Source organism: Misgurnus anguillicaudatus, chromosome 9, assembly GCF_027580225.2.
Source record: "Misgurnus anguillicaudatus chromosome 9, ASM2758022v2, whole genome shotgun sequence".
NCBI classification, from domain to species: Eukaryota; Metazoa; Chordata; class Actinopteri; order Cypriniformes; family Cobitidae; genus Misgurnus; species Misgurnus anguillicaudatus.
In genome coordinates, this window is record NC_073345.2 from 1,128,286 (window position 1) to 1,154,848 (window position 26,563).

At 39.1% G+C, this 26,563-nt stretch overlaps 3 long non-coding RNA genes across 3 annotated transcripts; 2 read left to right on the top strand and 1 right to left on the bottom strand.

Annotated features, from left to right (window-relative positions):
- Positions 1 to 7,188: 7,188 nt before the first annotated feature.
- Positions 7,189 to 9,513, top strand: LOC141366198 (uncharacterized). The gene is made up of 3 exons (XR_012371297.1): positions 7,189 to 7,464; positions 8,352 to 8,511; positions 8,602 to 9,513. It is a non-coding gene; the product is annotated as an uncharacterized lncRNA (long non-coding RNA).
- Positions 9,514 to 22,933: 13,420 nt separating this feature from the next.
- On the top strand, positions 22,934 to 24,017 carry LOC141366021 (uncharacterized). Its single transcript, XR_012370946.1, has 2 exons — positions 22,934 to 23,324; positions 23,404 to 24,017. It is a non-coding gene; the product is annotated as an uncharacterized lncRNA (long non-coding RNA).
- An 824-nt stretch (positions 24,018 to 24,841) lies between these two features.
- LOC129423515 (uncharacterized) lies at positions 24,842 to 26,187 on the bottom strand. The gene is made up of 4 exons (XR_008637755.2): positions 25,852 to 26,187; positions 25,598 to 25,755; positions 25,225 to 25,299; positions 24,842 to 25,109 (listed from the first exon to the last, which is right to left on the bottom strand). It is a non-coding gene; the product is annotated as an uncharacterized lncRNA (long non-coding RNA).
- Between the last annotated feature and the right edge of the window lie 376 nt (positions 26,188 to 26,563).

Consider the following 26,563-nt stretch of genomic DNA (forward strand, 5'->3'; position numbering starts at 1 on the left):
ATGTATTTAACATCAGCTTATTAGGTAAGATTAAAAAATTATTAAGAGCTGCACAATTATATACATATAAGTTTTATATACATTTAATTCTTAATTATTGTAAATCAATATTATTATATCTGATTATCAATATATTTGAGAATTTCACACTTAAATATTTACAGGTTTTAAAACTTATAATAATAATTGTTCATTTCAAATTCATATTTTATGTATTTAACATCAACATAACATCGACAATCAAACATTTTTACATTGTAGCCTATTATTTGAGTAAATATAGGCAAACAAAGTAGATCACGTGTTAATTTAAAAATCAACAAAGCAAACGGGTTTTATTCAGCAGCAGATGAAATTGCGTCTTTTGCAGACAATGAACATCTCCGAATCTCCTCAAAAATCCTGGTAAGTGTGGAGTATGAGTAATTACATTTACAATATAGGTGCAGGATTCTGCTGATCCACCTGTCTGGAATGAAGAAGTGATTCTGCAACCTCTCAGAGTTTATTCAGCTCATTGTATTTGTAACATGTACTGTTTGGCATTTTTGGAGTTTCGTGATGACTGTAGAGTTATGTCATGTGTAAATAAATGTTCAATAAAATAATTGTGTACAATTGCTTTGTTCATCGTTCATAAAGGATGGTATGAAATAAATTCACTTTACATTAAGTAAATTCAACTCATTTTTTATTTAAATAAAATTCATAAAAAACAGCTACATCTACTTAACATTTGCAATTACTTATTTTTACTCAATTTTATTTTTAATAGGAAATCAATTTAATTATTGTTAATACCAGATTTAAAGCTTTCAAATTTACTCAGTATTTGTAAGTATAAAATGTTTTACCAAAACTTGAATAAATCATAGTAAATGTTTTACAGAGTGTGGCTCATATACCCGCTCATTGTGCATTAAAAATATGACCAGAAATTGATTATTTTACACACATTTCAAAGAGCACAGCTATTTTAACACTTTGGTGACCTAAATAAATACGTACAATACAAATAGTCACGATTATTCTAGCAGTATTTGCACAGAAAGCTGTTACCCAGTTAATATAACAGTATAACTTCAAGTATTCAGATAAAAAAACTTTACGCAAGGACAAAGACAATATTTAATTAACAAAGTACAAATTTTAAGTTTAAATATTAATAAACTCCAAATTTATCTGGATTTTTTAAAGAGTTTCTCAGATGTTTGTCATCCCAGAAGTTTCCTTTGATGATTATTTTCTCATTGATCCTTAAATTAACATGTGATCTACTTAATTTCTAACTACTTTTTTGCTTACATTAGCTCAGATAATAAACATAATGTAAAAATGTTTCACCAAAAAATTAAGTAAATCATAATAAAAGTTTGGCATGAAGTTGATGTTAAATGCAAATAATATTGATTTACAATAATTAAGAATTATAGGTATATAAAACTTATATGTTTATAATTGTGCAGCTCTTAATAATTTTTTAATCTTACCTAATAAGTTGATGTTAAATACATAAAATATGAATTTGAAATGAGCAATTAAAAACGAAAATATATAGCAAGCCTAAGTATATTGATTAAAATATTAAGGATATGTAGAAATCATTTGTTAGTTAAATATTTATTTTATTTGATGAATAAATCTAAATAACATATGTTAATATTACACAAAGATATCTGTTTACTGTAGCATCCGATCAAAACACTTCGCAAACACTAAAGCACGTTTCCAGTCAGGAACGCACAAAACAGCCCAACACGGCCCAAACCTTACCAATTTCCGAAAATATCAAACATCAACAGGAAACTTGGAAAGAATGAACAAGAATGAACAGCGATTTCCAAAACGAGGGAGGGGCCACAAATCCAGCCAGCAAAACTGCGAGAACAGACCGCAAAAGCGTGCGCACGGTTCACAAACTCGTGGGCACGGATTGCAAAAACCGATGGCACGGTCCACAAATCCAAGAGCACGGATCGCCAACTCGCGCGCACGGTCCATCAATCCGAGCGCACGGTTTGCAAAACTGAGGGAACAGTTCAACAATCCGTGAGCACGGTCTACAAACTGAGGGGACGAACCACAAAACCGTGATCACGGATTGTTTTCTTTTATCCAGGGGGTGACCAGAGGGGCTCCGTATGAATGAAAATGATGAATTTACATCAATTTATATCAATAAAATGAACTGAAGAATATGATGAAAATGCTTTTAACACATAAATGCCACATGACATTTAAATTTTAAAGGGGGCGTGTCTTTTTTTCCCTTCCTCTCTACACATATACACATGCATTTTATTTTAAAACACATTCATTTTTTTCAACCCACTACACTCACACTAGGCTCTCTGTGAGCAGCCCACACAGGCAATCTGCCCTAATTAAGGCTATGATGGCCCAGTGTGGGCCAAGCCATTTGGGCCCAGAACAACTTTTGGACCATAGGGCCCATGCAGGTTTTGTGTAGGCAGTCCATGCTCTGTTTGGCTACTTTAAAAAATGCAATGTGAAATTCAATACGACCTCATAAGTCTGCACATTTAAATTGGATTGTGTCTACAAGTCAATGCATGATTCCTTAAAACCCATGAACAAATGTTACTTTAAAAAGATGATTATTTTTACTGGATATAATATAATATTTAAAACAGGGTTCAAAATTAACAGTGTACCAAGCAAATATGTGGTAAAAATCTGTCTGTCTCATAATTAAAAAATCTACCACCCTAGTATATTTAGAATACTGCATATCAGGAATAAAATTAATAATTCTAATTTATTTGTGAAGCTAAAAATGTTACTTTTCCTGGAACTACTTTTTTGGCTGAAGAACGCTAATAAGCAGCATTTGACTCCTAAGTGCGTGGTGATATATCACATGTCACTTATCAACACCTAATTGCCTTCAATCAACTGGAATTCTCCTGATTCTGAGGTGAGTTTTAGTTCTAAGTTAATCCATTATCTTTGGTGTTTAAATATTAGCCATAGTGTGAGTTCTGCTGGCACTGTATTTCAGTATGCTTTCTTTCTCCAGAGTAGTGTTGTGCAATATGACATAACAATATGGACATAACTTGCAGGCATGAATTGCATTCTCTGGTGCACTTGTCGACAACACAATGTACTGTTGTCAAAATTAACATTTTGTTAAGAATTTTGATTTCTGATATTTAAAAATTTTGATTATTGTAATGGTCTAGAAATAGCAGATTTCGTGTTTAGGCATTAGGTTATTAAAAATGATTGTGGTACTACAGTATAACTTGCCAGCCATGAAAACATTTTGTCCATGTTTTTCAGTTTTTTGCAACGAAAGTGCCTCTATCTGTCACGGTCTTGTCAGACATCTGTGCTAGATGTAGGTCTGAGTGCATCTGACAGGACCGTGGCAGTATCATGTTCTGTGTGGGCGCATGTGGAATCACATGGTGTGTGTGGCTTCCACATGTTCCCGGTGTCTTGTTGCTGTCGTGATCTTGCCAGACCTTAGTATAGTTCAGGTCTATGTTAGAGGGCAAGATCCCGACAGCATTGTGTCTACATGGGAACACGTGTGTTTCACATTATGTCTGTGTAACACGTGTTCCCAGTGTTTTGTGGCTGTCATAGTCTTGCCTGACCCTGGTTATTATCCAGGTGGTATGTTAGAGGGCAAGACTATGGCAGCATGGTGTTTATGTGGGAATACGTGTTGTTTCACATCATGTATGTGTAACACGTGTTCCCAGTGTCTTGTCACTTTTACCCTACTCCCTTACGTACTCGTGTCTTAAGTGATTAATTATGTTCACCTGTTCCCCATTGATGTGCTGTCTATATAATGCCCTCGTGTTCTCTGTGTGGTGTGCGTGCGTTGTTTGAGGAAACTCGGTTCATGTGCTTCGTGTCCATATCTGTTCCTGTTTACCAGTGTTTAGTTTGTGTTCATCACAGTGTTTGGTTTACTTTCTGTTTTACCCCCACGTGGGTGTTTTTGTTCTACCTTGTAAATAAACCCATAGTTATATTTTTGTACATCTTTGCGTTTGGGTTCGTCTTCTTTAGTTTTCTTTATTCGGTGTCATACACACCGTGACATAACGCACGCACCAAACTAGAACCCAGCGAAGATGTTTGCCGGTAGCCGCCTGGCGATACGGGGTAGGGGTTCACGTCCCGCATACGAGTCGGGTTACGAATTCTATGACCCACTCGTATGCGGACCCGAAGTTTACGCCGGGCGGCGACCAACCGGAACGGCTGGATCCCGCCAGACTCAGGCCAGCTTGAGGGGCATTAGGACCGGGGCTACCCGGCTGGAGAGGTCGACTCCCGTCTCCCCGGTGCTGGAGACTATTCCCGGGGCCAGTCTCGGTCCTGCACTCTCTGCGTCCAGAAGGAGGAGGAAGAGGACGAAGAGGGCCTCGGAACCGGCGCAGCCGGAGACTCGTCACCCGCCGGCGCAGCCGGAGACATGTCACCAACCGGTGCAGCCAGAGACTCGTCACCCGCCGGCGCAGCCGGAGAGACGTCACCCGCCGGCGCAACCGGAGACTCGTCACCCGCCGGTGCAGCCGGAGACTCGTCACCCGCCGGTGCAGCCGGAGACTCGTCACCCGCCGGTGCAGCCGGAGACTCGTCACCCGCCGGTGCAGCCGGGGACTCGTCACCCGCCGGTGCAGCCGGGGACACGTCACACGCCGGTGCAACCGGAGACACGTCACACGCCGGTGCAGCCGGGGACACGTCACACGCCGGTGCAGCCGGGGACACGTCACACGCCGGTGCAGCTGGGGACACGTCACACGCCGGTGCAGCCGGAGACACGTCACACGCCGGTGCAGCCGGGGACACGTCACACGCCGGTGCAGCCGGAGACACGTCACACGCCGGTGCAGCCGGAGACACGTCACACGCCGGTGCAGCCGGAGACACGTCACACGCCGGTGCAGCCGGAGACACGTGACACGCCGGCGCAGCCACCTGCGCAGACGCATGCGCAATCACACGCGCGACCAGGACCACGTCATCCCTCGGCATCTCAGCCTTTGAACTTTGGGACTCGGTTTATGCACCCTGGACATTTTGTTCCCCCTGTTTTTGCCCCTCCACCCCTTCATCATGTATTGTTTTTGTTGAATCATCCCAACCCTTTTGTTACATATGTTTGTTTACCGTTGATGTTTATTGTTGTGTTGTCGTGGTTGTCTTCTGTAGTACAGTCTTTCGTTCCTCGTGTTTAATGTTTTTGTTTGTTTGTGATGTCTTGTATCCGTCTTTGAAGAAGGGGGTACTGTCACGGTCTTGTCAGACATCTGTGCTAGATGTAGGTCTGAGTGCATCTGACAGGACCGTGGCAGTATCATGTTCTGTGTGGGCGCATGTGGAATCACATGGTGTGTGTGGCTTCCACATGTTCCCGGTGTCTTGTTGCTGTCGTGATCTTGCCAGACCTTAGTATAGTTCAGGTCTATGTTAGAGGGCAAGATCCCGACAGCATTGTGTCTACATGGGAACACGTGTGTTTCACATTATGTCTGTGTAACACGTGTTCCCAGTGTTTTGTGGCTGTCATAGTCTTGCCTGACCCTGGTTATTATCCAGGTGGTATGTTAGAGGGCAAGACTATGGCAGCATGGTGTTTATGTGTAACACGTGTTCCCAGTGTCTTGTCACTTTTACCCTACTCCCTTACGTACTCGTGTCTTAAGTGATTAATTATGTTCACCTGTTCCCCATTGATGCGCTGTCTATATAATGCCCTCGTGTTCTCTGTGTGGTGTGCGTGCGTTGTTTGAGGAAACTCGGTTCATGTGCTTCGTGTCCATATCTGTTCCTGTTTACCAGTGTTTAGTTTGTGTTCATCACAGTGTTTGGTTTACTTTCTGTTTTACCCCCACGTGGGTGTTTTTGTTCTCCCTTGTAAATAAACCTATAGTTATATTTTTGTACTTCTTTGCGTTTGGGTTCGTCTTCTTTAGTTTCCTTTATTCGGTGTTATACACACCGTGACACTATCAGCAGGTATGTTTAGTAGGCTGTAACAATGTAGTTACACCTCTCTAGCATCAATAAGCAAAGGCGCAGGCATGAATTGCATTCTCTGGTGCACTTGTCGACAACACAATGTACTGTTGTCAAAATTAAAATTTTGTTAAGAATTTTGATTTCTGATATTTAAAAAAATTGATTATTGTAATGGTCTAGAAATAGCAGATTTCATGTTTAGACATTAGGTTATTAAAAATGATTGTGGTACTACAGTATAACTTGCCAGCCATGAAAACATTTTGTCCATGTTTTTCAGTTTATTGCAACGAAAGTGCCTCTATCAGCAGGTATGTTTAGTAGGCTGTAAAAATGTAGTTACACCTCTCTAGCATCAATAAGCAAAGGCATTTTTTAAGGGGATAATCCATCGTTTTGCCATATTAAACTATGTTATTACCTTAACTTTGATAAATACCTCTATGATCTTAGTGCGTGCACTTAATCGCTGTGGCGTGCAGCGACACTTTGATAGCACTTAGCTTAGCCCAGTTCATTCAATGGTACCAAACATAGATGAAGTTAGAAATGACCAAACACATCAACGTTTCCCTATTTAAACGAGTAGTTATATGACCAAGTATGGTGGCACAAAATTAAACCTGACTCGGCGCAGTAAAAAGTCACACCTGAAAAATCCGCTCCCCTAGTCCCTCTCATAATGAGAGGGAGAGTTTTACTGCGCAGAGTCGAAGTAATCCCAAAAGTGCTATTCTGCAATACATTATAGTTACCCTTTATAACCCGCTTTGAAAAGCCCCACGTTTTAGTTTGTGCAACCATATTTAGTCGTATAACTACTTGTTTTAAATAGGGAAAACGTTGATGTGTTTGGTCATTTCTAACTTCATGTCTGTTTGGTACCATTGAATGAACTGGGCAAAGCTTAAGTGCATGCACTAAGATGATAGAGGGATGTATCAACTCTTCTTAGTTAAGCTAATAACATAGTTTAATATGACAAAATGATTGAGTATCCCTTTAATGTTACATCTTGTAATAATGGGTATTTATTGAGTATTGGTTCTTCCTGAGTGTTTTACCCCAAATCGAAAAGAACTTGGGCTGTTCAGATTTGGGTCATTTTGGTCTGCAGTCTGAACGTAGCCAAAATGCTGTACAATATAGAAATCCAGGGGCACACTGTTTGTGCACATTGTAACACTTTATTTTGTTAATCTGCTAAAACAATGTTTGTGTTCAGTTTCAATTGTTTTTTTTTCTTTTTCAGGTATTGAGAGATATATAGTCACTACATTAGATGAGATAAAGGACAGACTGACCATGCTAGAGAGAACTGTATCAAGAATCTCACGATCAAGCACAAAAGACATCACATTGCCTGATGACATCATATTACCCATTCAAAGCTACCAGGACATGGATATTTTGGAGCAAAAAATGGAAGATCATCAATGCCGGAATGATTTGGTTTGTCAACAATATCTCTTCTCAAGACTGGAAATACTTTTTAGTATTTCAAGTATTAAGTATTGACAGAGCTTCCGGCTCTAACATACACTACATGTCATAGCTCCTGTTCCTGACACTATATGGACCAAAGTACTATTTGTTACACTTAAATGGCATGCTATTAAAAAATTATGTCCATTGACCCCTTTGCAGTTGCAACAACATCCACTCTTCTGAAAAGGAATTGTACAAGATTATGGGGGGGGGTCAGTGGAATTTTAAGCTCATTCATCCACAAGAGTGTTCTTGTGGGTGTTATAGTGTCCATATAGTTTATCTGCAGTCTGCATTTCGAGTCTCACGGCAGGCAAGTTGCAACTTTGAGCAAGGCACTTAATTGCTCCCCAGGTGCTGGGATAGCTGCCCACTGCTGTGGGTGTGTGTTCACGACTCACTGGGATATGTTAAATGCAGGAATCACATTGTGTTGCATACTTGACAAAGCTTGTCACTTTTACTTTCAGTCCCTTGCCTGGAAATTGACCCATTGTCATATTGATCAACTAGTGATGCTGTTCTAAGCACTGCAGCTTCTCAACAAAGTTTTGCATAAAAATGTCATTTGCATTTGACAAGAAGTCACCCCCCCAAAACATGTCTTTGAAATGTAAGAGAACATAATGACAAAGTCCCCAAACTGGCAGCAGTGCAACTGCAACTGACTTTCTGCCAAGCAACACATATATGTTGTTTGATTTCTGTTTTTATATTCAAATCTTTGATATCTAAATTAATTTGAGAATTATGTAGTCAGATTTAAAAAAAAAAGAAAAATGTTTGTCCTGAAACTATATTTTTCCAAATGCAAATCACTTTGTAATTTTTGTTTTTTTTCTTCATGTTAGACTGCCTATCTCGGAACCATTGGTGGGTGTAGTGTCCAAGTGGCAACAAGAAGAATATTATCAACATTGATTGGCCATTCTCTAGCCACTCAGTTGAACTGGAGTGGCACAAATCAAAAAAGACCTTTTAATAACCTAAGGCTAAGGAGGGTTGTAACAGGTAAGCTACTAGCATGAGATATGAGAAGTTGCATATATGAATTACATTCCGCACATAGTGGTGTTTCATATAGGCCCATTTGCTTTTCAGAGGCTGTAAGAAAATGCTCCTTTCAGCCAAGTCCTCTTGATTCTGAAGTTGAGGATGAAATTAAGGTCTGGTTGCGTAATTCAAGAGACAGAGCAGGTGGACGTAAGGAGCGCTACCACCATCAGTTGAGTTGAGACCTTGGGGGGGGGGGGAGTGACCTCTGCTGAAAATGTTTTTTTTTTCAAAAGTATCCATTTGCAAAGCTTTATTTTTTGTTCTGTTTTTTATTTGAATAAATTTACCTTTTCAGGGTGTTGATTTAAATTAAAAGTTTCTTGTTTTGTGTTTAATAAATCCATTTGCTTGAAATTCCTCTGACTGCTGTACATCTTTGACAATACAAACATTAGTTATGTGGTGCCTAAATCCATTTCAGATGAATAATACTTTTTTTCTCTAAGACTGAAGTTGTAGCAGCCAGAAAGTATTTATGGTGTAAAAGATGTATTGTTGTAGATTAATAGTGCAGGCCCCATGTGGGCCGAGTGTAGTCTTTATGGGGGCTAAATGAGGGTTGCCCTTGCAGAGCCTGTGTGGGCCTTGTAAGGGCTTCCTGGGGGATAAATAAGGGCTGCCCATGCAGGGCCTGTATGGCCCTAGTGAGGGGTTTCTGTTGGCCATGTGAGGGCTGCCTGTGTAGGGCCTGTATGAGCCTAGTGAGGGCTTGCTGTGGGCCATGTGAGGGCTGCCTGTGTAGGGCCTGTGTGGGCTTGGTGAGGGCTTTCTGTGGGACATGTTAGGGTTGCACGTGCAGGGCCTGTGGGGGCTTTTTGTGGGCTAAGTGAGGGCTGCCCATGCAGGGCCAGTGCTAAGGGGCCAACATTTTGCCGATGAGCAAAATCTCAGGGGCCCTGCTCTAGCAGCCAGCTAGGGGCCCTAAGGCAAGCCCAAAGTAGGCCTGTATGGGGCCATCATAGGCTTGCTTGCAGGGTACCCATGCGCATGCGCAAAGCACATTGCACTTAAATGGTTCAAACTGATGCAACCTGTCGTGTTCTTAAAGAAGCAAGGCGCGCGTTTTTCAACTGTGAGGTCTACTGCATAACAAACAAACTCAACATGAGGGTGTACAGGCTCAACTTTTGTTGAGACATCCGCAGAATGCACACCGATCAAAACAACGGCAAGCCCTCAGGAATAACACCAATGCACGTTTTAATTGTATTAAATACACCACACAACCTCATCTCCGTCTCCTTATTGCGCTGTAAGACATAGTCATTGCCATCTTTCGGTTGTAAAAGCATGTACATGTGCCAGCCAATCCAGTATAATAAGAGAGCTTACCTTAGGAGAAGATAATCCAAATGAATAGATGGGATGTTCAACGCAACCGAGCTCGGATAAGAAGTTGACTGAGATCTGGAATAAAGTCTCATTTGAAAAGTACAGTTAAAAGTTGATGCATTCTCGTACTTTATACATGTGCATAACTGAAGATCTTAAAGCACAAAGCTTTAGATGGAAACATTTATGCTGAACCCCGTGCTCAAAAAAATTGACAATATGCATTACTGTTGCCATTCGACCACACACACACTTACGATTTGCTCAGCAACAAAATGTGTGCTTGAAAACTTTACGCTGTATAACCAGGATTTATTCTCCAATGATATATTAAAGGCGGAGTCCATGATGTTTGAAAGCCAATGTTGATATTTGAAATCACCTAAACAAACACACCCCTACTCCAATAGAATCTGGACCTTCTGTTGATAGACCCGCCCCACACATACGCAACCCGGCATTTGATTTGATTTTATTGGCTATAAGTGTGTTTTGGTAGTCGGCCCGTCTCCTTTTCCAACGCGTTTTTCAAACACCTTTAATGGTGTGTCCTACCATAAGATTTAAAGTTCGAAAACAGCGTATCCCCGTATCCTTAAAGTCTGTAATTAAGGTCAGGTGAGTGAAGATCTAACGTGAATATTTGCATTTGATATGAACAGTTTGCATGAATACTGTTAGGCATTAAGCAACTTGCATTGTAGTACCGTAGCAGGTATAGGACGTTGCAAGAACCTGTTACATGAATAAATAGTACCTTATATTATTGATGTTTTAGGGAAACACTGAAAGGGACAGTTCAGATAAAGCTCGTATACTTTGCGCATTCCTTATTCCAATGAAACACACGAACATTAGACCACGTCATTTGCCTGTTTGCAGCATGTCATGCATTGCATACACGCCGTATTTAATGTGTGAAATTTTCGCGAGCAATAGTCGTTCATCCAAGTCGATTCCATGTCTTTGCTTCACAAAACTTTTGCGTACGGTTTAAAACCAATAATAAGCGGAGCATTTGGTATTGTACAACCCCAAAACAGAAAAAGTTGGGACATAGTAGAAATTGTGAGTAAAAAGGGAATGGAATATTTTACAAATCTCATAAACTTATATTTTATTCACAGTAGAATATAGATAACAATCAAATGTTGAAAGTAAGGTATTTTGAAATGTCATGCCAAATATTGGCTCATTTTGGATTTCATGAGAGCCACACATTCCAAAAAAAGCCGGGACAGGCAGCAACCAGAGGCCAGAAAAGTCAAATGTGCACACAAGGAACAGCTGGAGGAGGACCAATGTTTAGGAATAGGAATGTTGTCCTATTCTTGTCTAATACAGACTTCTAGTTGCTCAACGGTCTTAGGTCTTCTTTGTCGCATCTTCCGCTTGATGATGCACCAAATGTTTTCTGTGGGTGACAGATCTGGACTGCAGGCTGGCCATTTCAGTACTCAGATCCTTCTTCTACGCAGTCTTGATGTTGTAATTGATGCAGTATGTGGTCTGGCATTGTCATGTTGGAAAATGCAAGGTCTTCCCCGAAAGAGACGACATCTGAATGGGATCATATGTATCTAGAACTTGGATAAACCTTTCAGCATTGATAGAGCCTTTCCAGATGTGTAAGCGGCCAATGCCACACGCACTCATGCAACCCTAAACCATCAGAGATGCAGGCTTCTGAAAAGAACGCTTATAACAACTTGGGTTGTCATTGTCCTCTTTAGTCCGGATGAAATGGCGTCCCAGTTTTTCAAAAAGAACTTCAAATTTTGATTCGTTGGACCACAGAACAGTTTTCCACTCTAACAAAGTCCATTTTAAATGAGCCTTGCCCTGGGAAAACGCCTGTGCTTCTGGATCATGTTTAGATATGGCTTCTTTTTTGACCTACAGAGTTTTAGCTGGCCACAGCGAATGACACGGTGGATTGTGTTCACTGACCATGTTTTCTGGAAGTATTCCTGAGTCCATGTTGTGATTTCCATTACAGTAGCATTCCTGTATATGATGCAGTGCCGTCTAAGAGCCCGAAGATCACGGGCATCCGGTATGGTTTTCCGGTTTTGACCCTTACGCACAGAGATTGTTCCAGATTCTCTGAATCTTTGGATGATATTATGCACTGTAGATGATGATAACTTCAATCTCATTGCAATTTTTCTCTGAGAAGCTCAGAAAACTATTTTTCGCTGCAGCATTGGGGGAATTGGTGATTCTCTTCCCATCTTGCACTCTGAGAGACACTTCCACTCTGAGAGTCTATTTTTATACCCAATCATGTTGCCAATTGACATAATAAGTTGCAAATTGGTCTTTCAACTGTTCCTTGTATGTACATTTGGATTTTCTGGCCTCTTGTTGCTACCTGTCCCAACTTTTTTTGGAATGTGTAGCTCTCATGAAATCCAAAATGAGCCAATATTTGGCATGACATTTCAAAATATCTTACTTTCAACATTTGATTGTTATCTATATTCTACTGTGAATAAAATATAAGTTTATGAGATTTGTAAATTATTCCATTCCCTTTTTACTCACAATTTCTACTATGTCCCAACTTTTTCTGTTTTGGGGTTGTAGATGAAAGACAAAGATCCTGTGATGAGGGAGATAACAAGCTTCGGCATTCTTCCAAACCCGTGCAGGTGCGGCGCTTCGCCACTCAATGATGATTACTGACATCTGCTGCGGGCGTTCAGAGTGTGCGACAGTCAATATTAATTTTACACTTTACAGATCATCCAAATATTCATGCACTGTTCATAAAAAGAAACGGCCTGTGGTATCCTTCTCTACTGCAGGGTTACACACTTAAGGAAGCTTGCAGACTTCCCTTTTTAAGTCTTTAACCTTCTGTAAGAGCTCCACGCGATGTTGCAGGTGAAACGAAACGAGATGAGAAAATCCCAGGAAACCAGTTCGAATGCCCGATAAAATCACTCAACATTTAAATCGGCGTGATTCGGGTAACTAACGCTTTAGTTAGCATTAGCATATGCACTGGACATCAAGCGTGTAAAAGCTGACATCAGTATCTGCGAACGCAAAGACAGGTGAGTGGGAGGCTTAAATACTTTCAGTATTAGGAGTGATTGATTGCGCTTTGTGCAATGAATGACGTAACATTCGAGTTTCCTGGTAGAACTTACGCTACGCTTTGCTAAGCTTCCATATATACTCACGGACACTTTATTAGGTACACCTTACTAGTACCGGGTTGGACCCCCTTTTGCCTTTAGAACTGCCTTAATCCTTCGTAGCACAGATTCAACAAGGTACTGGAACCATTCCTCAGAGATTTTGGTCCCTATTGACATGATAACATCACACACTTGCTGCAGATTTGTCGGCTGCACATCGAGGGCATGAAGCTCCCGTTCCACCACATCCCAAAGATGCCTTATTGGGTTGAGATCTGTTGACTGTGGAGGCCATTTAAGTACAGTGAACTCATTGTCATGTTCAAGAAACCTAAGTTGATTTGCGCTTAATGACATGGCGCGTTATCCTGCTGGAACGAGTGGTTATTTGAGCTACTGTTGCCTTTCTATCAGCTCGAACCAGGCTGGCCATTCTTTTCTGACCTTTGGCATCAACAAGGCATTTGCGCCCACAGAACTGGATATTTTCTCTTTTTCGGACCATTCTCTGTAATCCCTTGAGATGGTTGTGTCTGAAAATCACAATAGATCAGCAGTTTCTGAAATACTCAGACCAGCCCATCTGGCACCAACAACCATGCCACTTTCAAAGTCACTTAAATCACCTTTCTTCCCCATTGTGACGCTCTGTTTGAACTGCAGCAGATCGTCTAGACCAGTGTTTCCCAACCCTGGTCCTCGGGCACCCCCTCCCAGAAAGTTTTAGATGTCTCCTTATTTAACACACCTGATTCGACTCATCAGCCTCCTTCCAAAATGGTAAACATGTGTCCCTAACAAGCTGATGAGTTAAATCAGGTGTGTTAAATAAGGAGACATCTAAAACTTTCTGGGAGGGGGTGCCCGAGGACCAGGGTTGGAAAACACTGGTCTAGACCATGGCTATATTTACACGTGGGCGGCTATTTTCATAAACGGACATTTCAACCTCTCCGGTTTCAAAAATAATATCGTGCACACATGTCAGTTTTCAGAAAAGTGTTTATTTACACGTACCCGTGCATACATGCCATCAAGAGAAGCTCAAGCCCACGTAAGCCAATCACCGGCAGCGCTGGTGGTGACGCGGACTGGTTCTTCATGTTGGAGGGAGGAGTTGTTGCAGTAGGTGATCAATGACGTCAAAGTACCGCAAGAGCGAGTTGCGGAATCACACGTAGAGGTCTAATTTCGAATCGCTCTCACTGTACTTTGACATCATCCATCTGTTGGTTCTTGCAGCGCCGCATGAAGTCAAACACGCATAAAATTGCTGACCTCCGAGCACTCGTCTCTGCTCCTCGACATAATGGAGCAGCTGTATTTGCAAATACAAACACACGAAACGAGTTGGCACGAACATAAATGTGATCTTGGAAGCATTCAGAGTAGCAGTCACATGTAAACATAGGTCTCACTTTTGACGTAGTGCGAGCTCTGGCGCATACTCTGTGACGTTGCCTGCTTAAACATCCATTTGTCTCAGTTTACATGCAACCGTGCAACCGAAGATTTTCAAGATCCCCACTCTGGCCAGAGTTTTTAGAAACAATCGGTTTCAGAGGCGAGTTCTTCGTTTGCGTGTAAACGAGGGGCACAAACGAAGGTAAATCTTTCAGTTTTTAAAAATAACCATGTACGTGTAAACAGGGCCCATGTCTACATGCCTAAATGCATTGAGTTGCTGCCATGTGATTGGGTGATTAGAAATTTGCATTAACAGGCAGTTGGACAGGTGTACCTAATAAAGTGGCCGGTGAGTGTGTATGTATATATATATATATATATATATATATATATATATATATATATATATATATATTAAAACCAACACTGACCCCTAGTGGATACTCCATGATACTACATCCCCTCCTTCTTAAGCTGGAAATGTGTTTTTTTTATTGTACTCAAGGTTTTCACATAATAGGACTAATTAACAAGTAGAATTTACAAATAGAATTACATAAGTTATACAACCGTGTATTAACAACACATTATCCAACATATCACATAAACACTTGGACCAATGTATTTTACTGATCCTTTTTTATGCATTTACTTAACATAGTCTTTCAAATAAGCTGGAGGGCATTATTAGTGTCTTTTTCAGTAACAGGCAATTCAGATTATTGTTGATTCTTAGTAACAGGCAATTCTGATGGTTGTTCTGTTTCAAGGGCAGACATTTCATTCCCTAAAGGTGATGTAGGAAAATCCACATTTGGCAAGACAGAAGCATCAACACCCTGTTCATTTTCTGAGGGTAGAAATATCTCCAACATCTCATCAGCACAGCGAGTTTGCATTTGGTCCACATGTTTTTCCACAATTTGTCCTTGTCCGATAGCAGTTTTGTATGTTAAGGGTCCAGTACAACTTTCCACTATGGTCGGAATCCACTTTGGACCAAAACTATAGTTCCTCACATACACGGAATCTCCAGGTTTAAAACTTCTGAGTTTACAATGTTTATCATGGCTTTCTTTTTGCTTTTGTTGTTTTTGTAGGACTTTGGTCCTCAGGTCAGGAATGAGCAAATCAAAGGTTGATCTCAACCTACGGGACATTAACATTTCAGCAGGTGCTAATCCAGTTGTTGCATGAGGAGTGACTCTATAATTAAACAAGAATCTTGCTACTCTTGTCTCCACAGTGTCACCTGTTAACTTCCTAATTTCCTCCTTGAAGGTTTGTACAGCACGTTCTGTATGGCCATTTGATGAAGGATGATAAGGAGCAGACATAACATGCTGAATGGCATTTCTCTTTATGAAAATCTTAAACTCTTTACTTGTGAAACATGTTTCATTGTCCGTTACAATCATTTTAGGTAATCCATGTGTGCTAAAACACTGTCTCATTTCATGATGGTAGTTTGTGAAGTGGCATGTTTTACAGGGTAAATTTCCAACCATTTAGAATGAGAATCTACCAAAAATTAAAAACATTTAGTAGTCTACATAAAGTCTTTCCCAGGGTGAGCCCGTTCACTCTCATGGGTGCAAAAGATCTTGAGCAGGTGCCTTCTTAAAACTTTGACATACCTCACATTTCTGCACGACTCTCTTCACATCCTGATCCATCCCAGACCACCACATGTATGATCGGGCCAATCCTTTCATTCAATAAAGTCAATAAAGCAGCTTGTCCCGTGATGGTATAATAATTTGAGCTCCCCAAGTCACACATCCATCTTTAACATACAGTGCATCTTTCCTATGATAATATGGCAAGAATTGTGGCTTCACTATGCTAGGCCAGCCCTTCAGAATGTACTCATGTACATGTGAGAGTGTGATGTCATTTTTTGTCCATTTCTTAATTTCAGCACTAACAGGCAAATCATCCATTAATTCCATCATCAGTAATTGATCGTCATTGTCATCAGGTTCTCTGTTACCAGGCATTGGGAGTCTACTCGGAGCATCTGCATTTTGATGACATTTCCCTGGTTTATATTCACTTTTGTACTGGTATGCTTGTAACATTACAGCCCACCTCTGTACTCTAGGTGATCCCATTTGAGGAATTGCCTTGGATTCATTGAAAAGATTAATCAAGGGCTTTTGCTCAGCAAGAATTGTAAATGATCTACCATTATAATACCTGTGAAATCTCTGAATGCCAAAAATCAAAGCTTCTCTGTCCAACTGTGAATAATGCTTCTCTGCAGGCGTTAACGTTATTGACATAAATCCCAGAGGTTTCTCCACACTCTTTCCATCACAGGCCAGAATCAGGTCTGTATCGGTTGAATAATGCACTAGCACATTGCACGTTTTTAATAGGGCTTTAGATTCCTTAAATGCTTTCTGTTGTGACTTTTGTTGTGAATATTCCACGTTGTCTGCCAGAAATGTGCATTTTCCTCGCTTCAGGCGCAAACCAGCTTCTTGCAATCTCACTAACACTTCATTTATTGTCTTTAAGTGAATTTCCTGGGTAACACCAGTCACCAGTATATCATCCAGATACACAACCACTCCTGGAATGTCTTGTAACAGTCCCTCCTGGTTCTCTGGAAAATAGCAGGGGCTGAATAAATTCCTAATAGTAAACAATTATAGGTAAATAATCCTGTTTACAGTCCAACACTTCTTAGAGTTGTCATCCATAACAATTTGTTGCTATGCGTGACCAGAGCCGGACAGTAACGGAGTACATTTACTTGAGTACAGTACTTAAGTACAATTTTGAGGGATCTGTACTTTACTCTAGTATTATTTTTGGGGAGTACTCATGACTTTACTCAAGTACATTTGAGAGGCAAATATTGTATTCTTTACTCCATTATATTTCTATCCATAACCGTGAGTACCCGTTACTTCTTCTTAAAAAGAAGGAAAAAATAAAAATCTCAGAAACCCTCGAATTGTTGTTTTCCTTTTCTCAAACGTGATTGGATTGTGCAGGCGCCACTGATTGGGACAGCCAATCAGCTATCACCTTGAGCTTTCCGCCAAAGTCCCAATAGTCAGATTTAGATAAGAGAAGAAATCATGGACGAAACAATGGATGAAGACATAGCAGGTCCATCCCGGGAATGTGACAACCCGTGGCTCCACCTCGCCAGACTATTTTAATTTTATAAACAAGTTGATGATAGTTTTCGCTTTAAGTGTTTGCTGTGTTTACCAAAACAGAGCTTCATCACCGCTAACAAAAATCCAACCCCTTGAGAGCGTCAGGAATCACTGGTGATCCCGGATTATTGTTCTTCAAAATTCATTCCTCTTCAAAACATCACACTCTTACTTGATCTGGACAAACTCAACATCATAAGACAGGTTTAAGACTCCAGCTTCGACATTTGACCACTATTTGTTATTGAACTGGTTTGCAGTGACATTAATTTCTTAATTTATGCCAGGAGTGCAAAATAATTAATCTGAAACGTTTTTGAATAGAAATCATTAAACATTTATTCTCGTCTTCTCCGGGGTTTTTTTGTATTCACATACATAAAATATACACAATCCGCCAGGGCTATTAGTAAAATGGTGCGCATATTTGAAGAAATAATGATTAATTATCACATGTTAGTAAAATATTTAGTCTTACAGAATAAGATTTCTATTCATTTTCCACTGAATTATGCGATCTGAAGAGCTCAAAGAGCGAAACGGAGTGAGATGTGTTTCTCCTCTTCCTGATGTGTGTCTCCTCTTCCTGATTTGTGTCAGATTGTGACCTCAGAGCTCTATCATTTGCTGTACAGCTGTCAATCATCTCACGTGGTTCAATGTGCACTGTGGCAATAGCAATGCAAAATTAAAAAATTTACTCTTGTACTCTTGATACTCAAGTACTTTTAAAAACAAGTACTTTTTACAAGTACTTTTTACTTTTACTTGAGTAGACATCTGACTGCAGTACTTTTACTTGTACTTGAGTAAAATTTAGCGAGGGGTAACTGTACTCTTACTCAAGTAATGAACTTGTTTACTCTGTCCGCCTCTGTGCGTGAGTCATGTCTAACTTTGTAAACTGCTTACCCCCATCCAATCGAGCAAACAGATCTTCCACTCTTGGTATAGGGCAGTGGTTCCCAAACTTTTTCAGCGTGCGGCCCCCCTTGTGTACGGTGCATTTTTTACAGCCCCCCGAAAGAAAATGTATGACAAAAACAGTTTTAAATGTAATATTTTAATTAAACAAAACATATAAAATTATACCTAGTAGGGCTGTTGGTTAGTTGGCTTATTATTTTTTAGGTTTAATTACACAGAATTCATGATAAATGAATGTATTTTATAAAATGTCATAAAACTGAGGCCCCCTGGCACCATCTCGTGGCCCCAAGTTTGAAAACCACTGGTATAGGGTATTGTTCCAAGGTTGACACTCTATTGACAGTAAGTTTATAGTCACCACATACTACCATCTGGTTTTAGGATAGGAACCACAGGAGCTGCCCATTCTGCATATTTAACAGGTGAGATCATTTTGTTTTGCAACAACCGCTTAATTTCTTCTTCCACCTTAGCTTTCTAGGTTTAAAAAATCTTGGGCTAGCATCAGCTGGCACATGAAGAGTAGCAGTGGTGCCCTAAAGTTCCTAGCTCCTCTTTAAATACTTCATCATGCTTAGACAGTACTTCTTGTAATGTCATCACGTCAGACTGTCTGTATACGTTTTTTGAAGATCTTTTAGGAACTTTAGAGTCTTTCCAAATGTCTTTCAACATTCCTTCATTCATCAGACTTATGCTGCATCCTGTATCAATTTCCTGTATCAAAATTTACAGGTCTGTCCTCCACTTGTAATTCAACAGTAAAAGGCTTGACTTTCTTCGCTGAATCAGTTTTAACACATGCCAAAGTGAACGTTTCCTCTGGTTCGTCACTTTCATAATTACTTTCACTGACATTAAATGCTTTATACGGCCGCAGACTTTTTCCTCTCTTTTCGGTGACATCTCGTCCCCTCGGTTTAGCTTTATAGTGACAGGCTCTTGCAATATGGGCAATTTTACTGCATACATAACATTTGTTCTTTTTAAATCTACATTCATTAGACATGTGACCTTTTCCATGGCACCTGTAGCATGCTTTAGCTTCTTTTTGTTCACCTGTTTCTCCTTTGATTTCGTGAACTGGTTTCCTTGCCTTAAACCTGACGTTATTACATGTTTGCACCTTGGATTTACTTTGTAAATCTAGCACATTTTTGTTAGCTGCTTCGGAGGCTAATGCAATTTTAAAAGCAGTTTCAAATGTCAGATTAGGCTCTGAAAGCAATCGTCTTTGAATTCGATCCTCCTCTATGCCACAATCAAGTCAATCTCTTAGCATTTGATCTAATGTTGTGCCGTAATTACAGTCTTGTGCTAAACATCGTAACTCTGCTTCATACTCAGTTACAGTCTTTGTTGGTGTCTTTGTTCAAATTTAAATCTCTGTACAAATTCACTGTACAAATTCACAATTAACAATTATAAAGCTGACAATATTCTTAGTTAATTGTAAATTGATGTAATATGCTTATGACTTGCGAATGTAATGCTCAGTTAATTTAAATAAACCAGGCTTGATGACGTATGCAGCCCGCATATGCAACCTGTGTAAACTGAATCCTTCAGACTGAACAATCTAATGTTCTACCTTCTACCTTTTAATTTTGTATGTAGCCCAGTGTATTAAAGGCTTTTTAATATTTTTCTCACTCGAGTGCCTTGGATTTTTGTATATTTAGAACAATCTAATGCTTTGATTTGAGGCAGATTTGAAAGCCTGTTGAAGACCTATTTTCGAGGACATTAAAACACGTCGCCAAGGAAGCGAAAAGGGGATTTAAAACGACAACGCGACAGGAAAAACAACAAGACCAAAGTCAGTATTGGAGTAATGTTAGTTTTCCAAGATGGAGCTCAAGGGAAACCGAAGTTGCCTACTTTTATCTTCTTCACAGGTAATTCAGCATATTCGTTAACATCTATACAGTCTATGTTGTAAACTTGAAGTTTTATAGTTCCTTGGCTAACTATAGCATGGTTATGCATAACACTTGTTAGTGTAACCACGCATGTGGTTTAATGTGTTCGAACAGCCACATGCCGTCTCTCTGCCCATTTATGTAATCTGAGGTACTGAGATAAATGTTTTACATCTTTTCTGACCTCTAGCACAAACACACGGTGACACGGTTTTAGTTTGCGTCCATTTAAACCCGTCATTACTCCCGCTCATGATTAAAAGACAGGAGAGGGACTCGTCCACAGACCATCCCCTCAGTAATCTGGAGAGAAGCGGTCGAAAATGGACAAAAAAAAGACGGATTTAAACACCAAGTGTAAACGTGATGTGTCTCTCTCGTCCACTCGTGATCCGATCGACAAAACCACATCTTAATACCAAGTGTAACAGCCCCTGGGATATTATTCCTCGTGTCGATGAAAAAGGAGTGTCTAAGCTGCGTTTGTGGTTGCTTTTTGTGATTTTAAGCGGACATAGGCTATAATGAAAATCAGACTTTTTCCATGTTTAACATAAACGGATCACAGGCAAAGGACATTGCAAATTGTTCATTTTTAGGGGCCAAGCACCGAAGGTGCTGAGGCACCTATTGGAACTGTCAGTATTATTATTCTTCATCTTCTTCCCCAATGGGACTCTATTGCAGCCCTATGAACCGTACGTAGGAAAATGATGAAATTTGGCACAGTTGTAGTGGTGGTCTTAAAAAGTCATGTGACCAAAAATGGGTTCTCTAGTCCTAACTCTATAGCGCCACCAGCAGTGCAAAAATTCAATGTTCAAATGGTTATAACTGCTGATCCGCTTGATCTATGAAAATTATACTTAGTTCACGTGATTGCTCTCCTCATGCTTGTTGTTTTTAATACCTTACAGTAAAACTCCACCCATTACAGTAGTGGCCATTTTGAAATGTACAGTATTCCGTTTATTCGCTACTCCTCCTTCAAATTTGGTTCAATTGTTATGAAATTTGGCACAGGTGAACTTTGGAGTGAGCCACACAGAAATGACCGAACAGAATTTTGATATTTATCTTTGTTCAAAAGTAATAAATGCGCAAACTTAACGAGGTTGACGCAGAAATGGTTCTGAAGCTGTAGCTCGGTCATTCTTTGATCAATTGAAATGAAATTTGGTACACTTCATGTGGAACATGAACTTGGGGTTCATGACAAATTTGGTGACAGCGCCACCTATGGGTCATGAGATATGAAAATAGGCTATTTTTGCCCATAACTTCTGAACTGTTTGTCAGAAAATTATGATCTTGATGTCTATGGATTGCTTACCTCATGCCGCATCTGTCGATGTGTATTATGTCGGGTTTGACCAAACCGCCTGTCCGCCATTTTGAAATTTCAAATAATTTGTTATATTTTTTGAACAGTTGGACATATCCGCGCAAAAATTAGTAAGGAGCTTCGACATGATGTCCTGAAGGTACCTGGGAAGTCAGAGTACAGCGCCACCTAGGGGTTATAAACTATAACAGTTCTTATGGAACTGCTTATAACTTCTGAATACTTTGTCTGATATTAATTTCTTTGTGAAATTGTATTCACTGGTTTATGCCGATTGCAACGATACCTCGTTTGGCATTTTCCAACATTCTGTTCATGTGTTATTGTAAAGCATATGGTAGATGATTTTTTCGCTACTCCTTTTACAAATTTTGTTTATTTTATGCCAGGTACTGCTCGTATAATGTTTGGAGCAATCCGCACAGAAATGACCGAACAGATTTTTGATATTCTGTTCTCTTTCTTAGAAATACCACTCCAAAGTTGACCGTGCCTGTGACATTGTCCATTTGTCATAGTAAATTAATGTGACTGTATATTACATTGTATAGCATTACTATATAGAATGATCTTCCTGTCTTCAATCTCACTTGAGCTTTTTGATTCTCATATACATTGTATTTCTGTTAGTTCTGCTCTGCACTGTCAGTTCTGCATCTGTGTTGATTGGCACATGTCAATCCTTGCAGCACCTAAGCTGTTTTTTTTGCTGCCCTTTGAGCTGTGTTAACTGAGTTGTGCATCTGGTTAACCACATGCCATGAGATTCTGAGGTCATGGGTTCGAATCCCATGTGCAGTGATATTTTGTCTTAACTTTTTTCTCACTTAAGTTTTGTGAATCTCATACTATACATTGTATTTTAGTTATTTGTGCTCTCTGTTGTCATTTCTGCACTTTTGGTAATTGCTGGATATCAATGTTTACAGCTCTAAATCTCTATTCTATAGCTTGGACTACCGTGGCCTGGAAAGGCAAAAATAAATTACAATGGTAAATTACTTATTTACAATATTAAAAACAAATTTACAAGTTTTTTAAACAAATTTACACTTTTTTTAACAACTTTACAAGTTTTTAAACAAATTTACAAGTTTTGTAACAAATTTACAATGAGTGAATAAATTTACAAGTTTTTTTTAACAAATTTATAAGTGTTTAAACAAATTTACAATGAGCGAACAAAAGTAAAAGTTTTTTAACAAATTTACAATGAGTGAACAAATTTACAAGTTTTTTTAACAAATTTACAATGAGCGAACAAAATTACAAGTTTTAAAACAAATTTACGTTTATTACGGAAAGGGTAGGTACAATACGCTGACGTCACGCATCCGAGACTCCGGTCACGTGGGAAGAAACCCGGAAGTATCGCCGTGAATCACATGACAGTTGTGAATGCGATGTTGTGTATTAGGCTGTACATAATATTAACGTAAAGAGAGTGATAATATAACCTTTCATCGCTTCCGAAGTGACTAAAAGGGATATTGGACCTTATTTTCAGGTAAGTGAAACGCTAGCTTTCCAAGTTGCACACGTTTTGGATGTCAGTTATCAAAATAATTCACTGACTTTCTCATTAGATTACAGACAACACGAGAGGGTGCTTCAAACTTTTTAAATCAGGACTGCATTGTTCGTTCGCTCCCGGGGTTACATAGACTGAAACGAGGAAGTGTGACGAGTTTGTTTACATGGTGCTGTAAACTCCAACCCAGGAGGACACTTCAGAGGAATCACAGGGATAACATGGTGTGATTTTTTTTGTCAAAACCAGAACTGACTTCCGAATCCACCTCGAACGCATTTACTTTGATGCAGATGTGGGCGGAGGCTAAACCCTCCAAATAGTATGTTTAGAGAAATGGAAGTCAGTAAAAATTAAGTTGGACTCGTTCTTTTTAACTACTGGCTGCCTAACAAACTGCTTATAAACCCAGAAATAGCAGACACACACACACACTTCTAACAGACATGCAATGCACACATTAGATACGTGTTAAGTAAATAACTGTACGGTTTTAGAACAACTCATTTATACATTAAAGAAACTTAATTTCCCTCATTGTTCAAAATATAGTTTTATTTATAAATTAACTTCAATGTATATTGTCTCAAGTATGAAAAAATATATATGTACATTTTTAGAACCAATCATATTTACATTAAAAGCCAGTGGGTACAAACACACTTTTTTTACACAGGGCCATGTAGTTTTGATTTTTTTCCCTTAATAATAAAAACCTTCATTTAAAAACTGCATGTTGTGTTCACTTGGGTTTTATTCTTTGACTAATATTTTAATTTGTTTGATGATCTGAAACATTAAAGTGTGACAAATATGCAATAATAACATGGGAAATCTGGATGGGGGCTAACACTTTTTCACACCACTGTTTATAAATTTGTTCCAATGTATATTTTCTATCTACTGTACAAATTGTAACAATAAAGCAAAGTAAAAACATTTAAATGAAAAACGTTTGTTTTTAGGATTAAAGGAATTTTTCACCCAAGATATAGATGGTTTGTTTTTTCATTGGAACAGATTTGGAGAAATTAAGCATTATGCTTACAATGGGATCCTCTGCAGTGAATGGGTGCCGTAAGAATATGAGTATTTAACACAAACTATGATTGTGTTTATGGTGTGCAATATAGCATGTGTTCATGTTTTGTGTGTAAAAAAAGACAATATTTTTCACATAATTACTCTCTATAGCGCTGTTTTCACTTTCCTAAAAACGAGCTGATGTTTTCCTTGTTCTATAAAGTCCCTCCTTCAGAAATGCATATAGAGTTCTGATTGTGTAGTTTGTTCAGTGTGCTGTGATTTAACAGCAGCTTAGCTTAGTAGAGCCACTTGAGCTTAGCTGGCGACTGACGTATTCCAGTGGGTGGAGGTTAGTAAAAAAAACTCTTCTTTGGATGTCATTCAATCGGGAAGTAGAGGGCTGTAGTCCAAACTGGCCGTTTGCTATAGGCTTTGAAAGGGAAATTATATTAAAGAAAATATATCGCTTGGTATAGAATTTTGAGCTTTATAATTTTACAGATATTATTTATGCTCTAACAGCAACATTACACACCAACTAAAGTTTAAAAAATGGGATCAGGATAAACGGGACCTTTAAACCTTACAGCTAAATCTGCGGAAAGAAGCCCCTGCCTCATACGGCAGAGAAACAAGAAAAACTGATCCAAGACACAAATGTTGCAATAATCTTCCATAATAGGAGATGTTTCCAGGTAATCATAGTCTTGCAATGCCCCCAAACCACTGTTAGATCTGTGTATTGAGAAAGAGGAGAAAATTGCATGTAAAAAAAGAAAGATCAATGAGGACATAAGATTTATTTGTTCTAATTTTCATCAATGAATAACATGCTTAATTTTTTTCTCACTCTTCTCTCGTGTTCTGATCAGGAAACGAATGGTGGTCCTCCTCTTCTTCCTTTAGTGTTTCAATATCACAGACACTGGAAATTAACATAATCATGATTTCAGTCTTGGCAGTCTATCTATCTATCTATCTATCTATCTATCTATCTATCTATCTATCTATCTATCTATCTGACAAATGTCAGTTTGCTTAGGCAACATTAGAGTATTAGTAATATGATAAAACATTACAGTACTGTCACAAGAGGTTTAAATGATTTAATGAAAATATAATTTATAGTATAAATATAGGTAATTTTAACATATCGTCTCATTACATAAAATCCTACTCTTTTTCAGATTATTCAGATTATATCATCGAACAAGTTAACGCACCCTTGATTCCTCTGAAGTGTCCTCCTGGGTTGGAGTTTACAGCACCATGTAAACAAACTTGTCACACTTCCTCGTTTCAGTCTATGTAACCCCGGGAGCGAACGAACAATGCAGTCCTGATTAAAACGTTCTAAGCACCCTGTCGTGTTGTCTGTAATCTAATGAGAAAGTCAGTGAATTATTTTGATAACTGCCATCCAAAACGTGTGCAACTTGGACAGCTAGCGTTAGCTAACTAAAACTATTTCACTTACCTGAAAATAAGGTCCAATATCCCTTTTAGTCACTTTCGGAAGCGATGAAAGGTTATATTATCACTCTCTTTACGTTAATATTATACAGCCTAATACACAACATCGCATTCACAACTCTCATGAGATTCACGGCGATACTTCCGGGTTTCTTCTCACCGGAGGCTCGGATGCGTGACGTCATCGTATTGTACCTACCCTTTCCGTAATAAACGTAAATTTGTTTTAAAACTTGTAATTTTGTTTGCTCATTGTAAATTTGTTTAAAAACTTGTAAATTTGTTCACTCATTGTAAATTTGTTAAAAAACATGTACATTTGTTCACTCATTGTAAATTTGTTAAAAACATGTAAATTTGTTTAAAGACTTGTAAATTTGTTCACTCATTGTAAATTTGTTAAGAAAACTTGTACATTTATTCACTCATTGTAAATTTGTTAAAAGACTTGTAAATTTGTTAAAAAAAATGTAAATTTGTTTTTAATCTTGTAAATAAGTAATTTACCATTGTAATTTATTTTTGCACCCAGAGGCCACCGTATTGGACACACCAACTCAGTGGTTTAATCGTTTACTCAGTGGTGCATGCGGTTAGTGCTGTGCTTTGGGAGCCTGAGGTCAAGGGTTCAAATCCCAGCTCTTACTTTCACTTATTGAGATTTCCTTTTGTGTTCACTTTAACACGTTCTTCTCGACCTGTCTGGTTTTCCACAC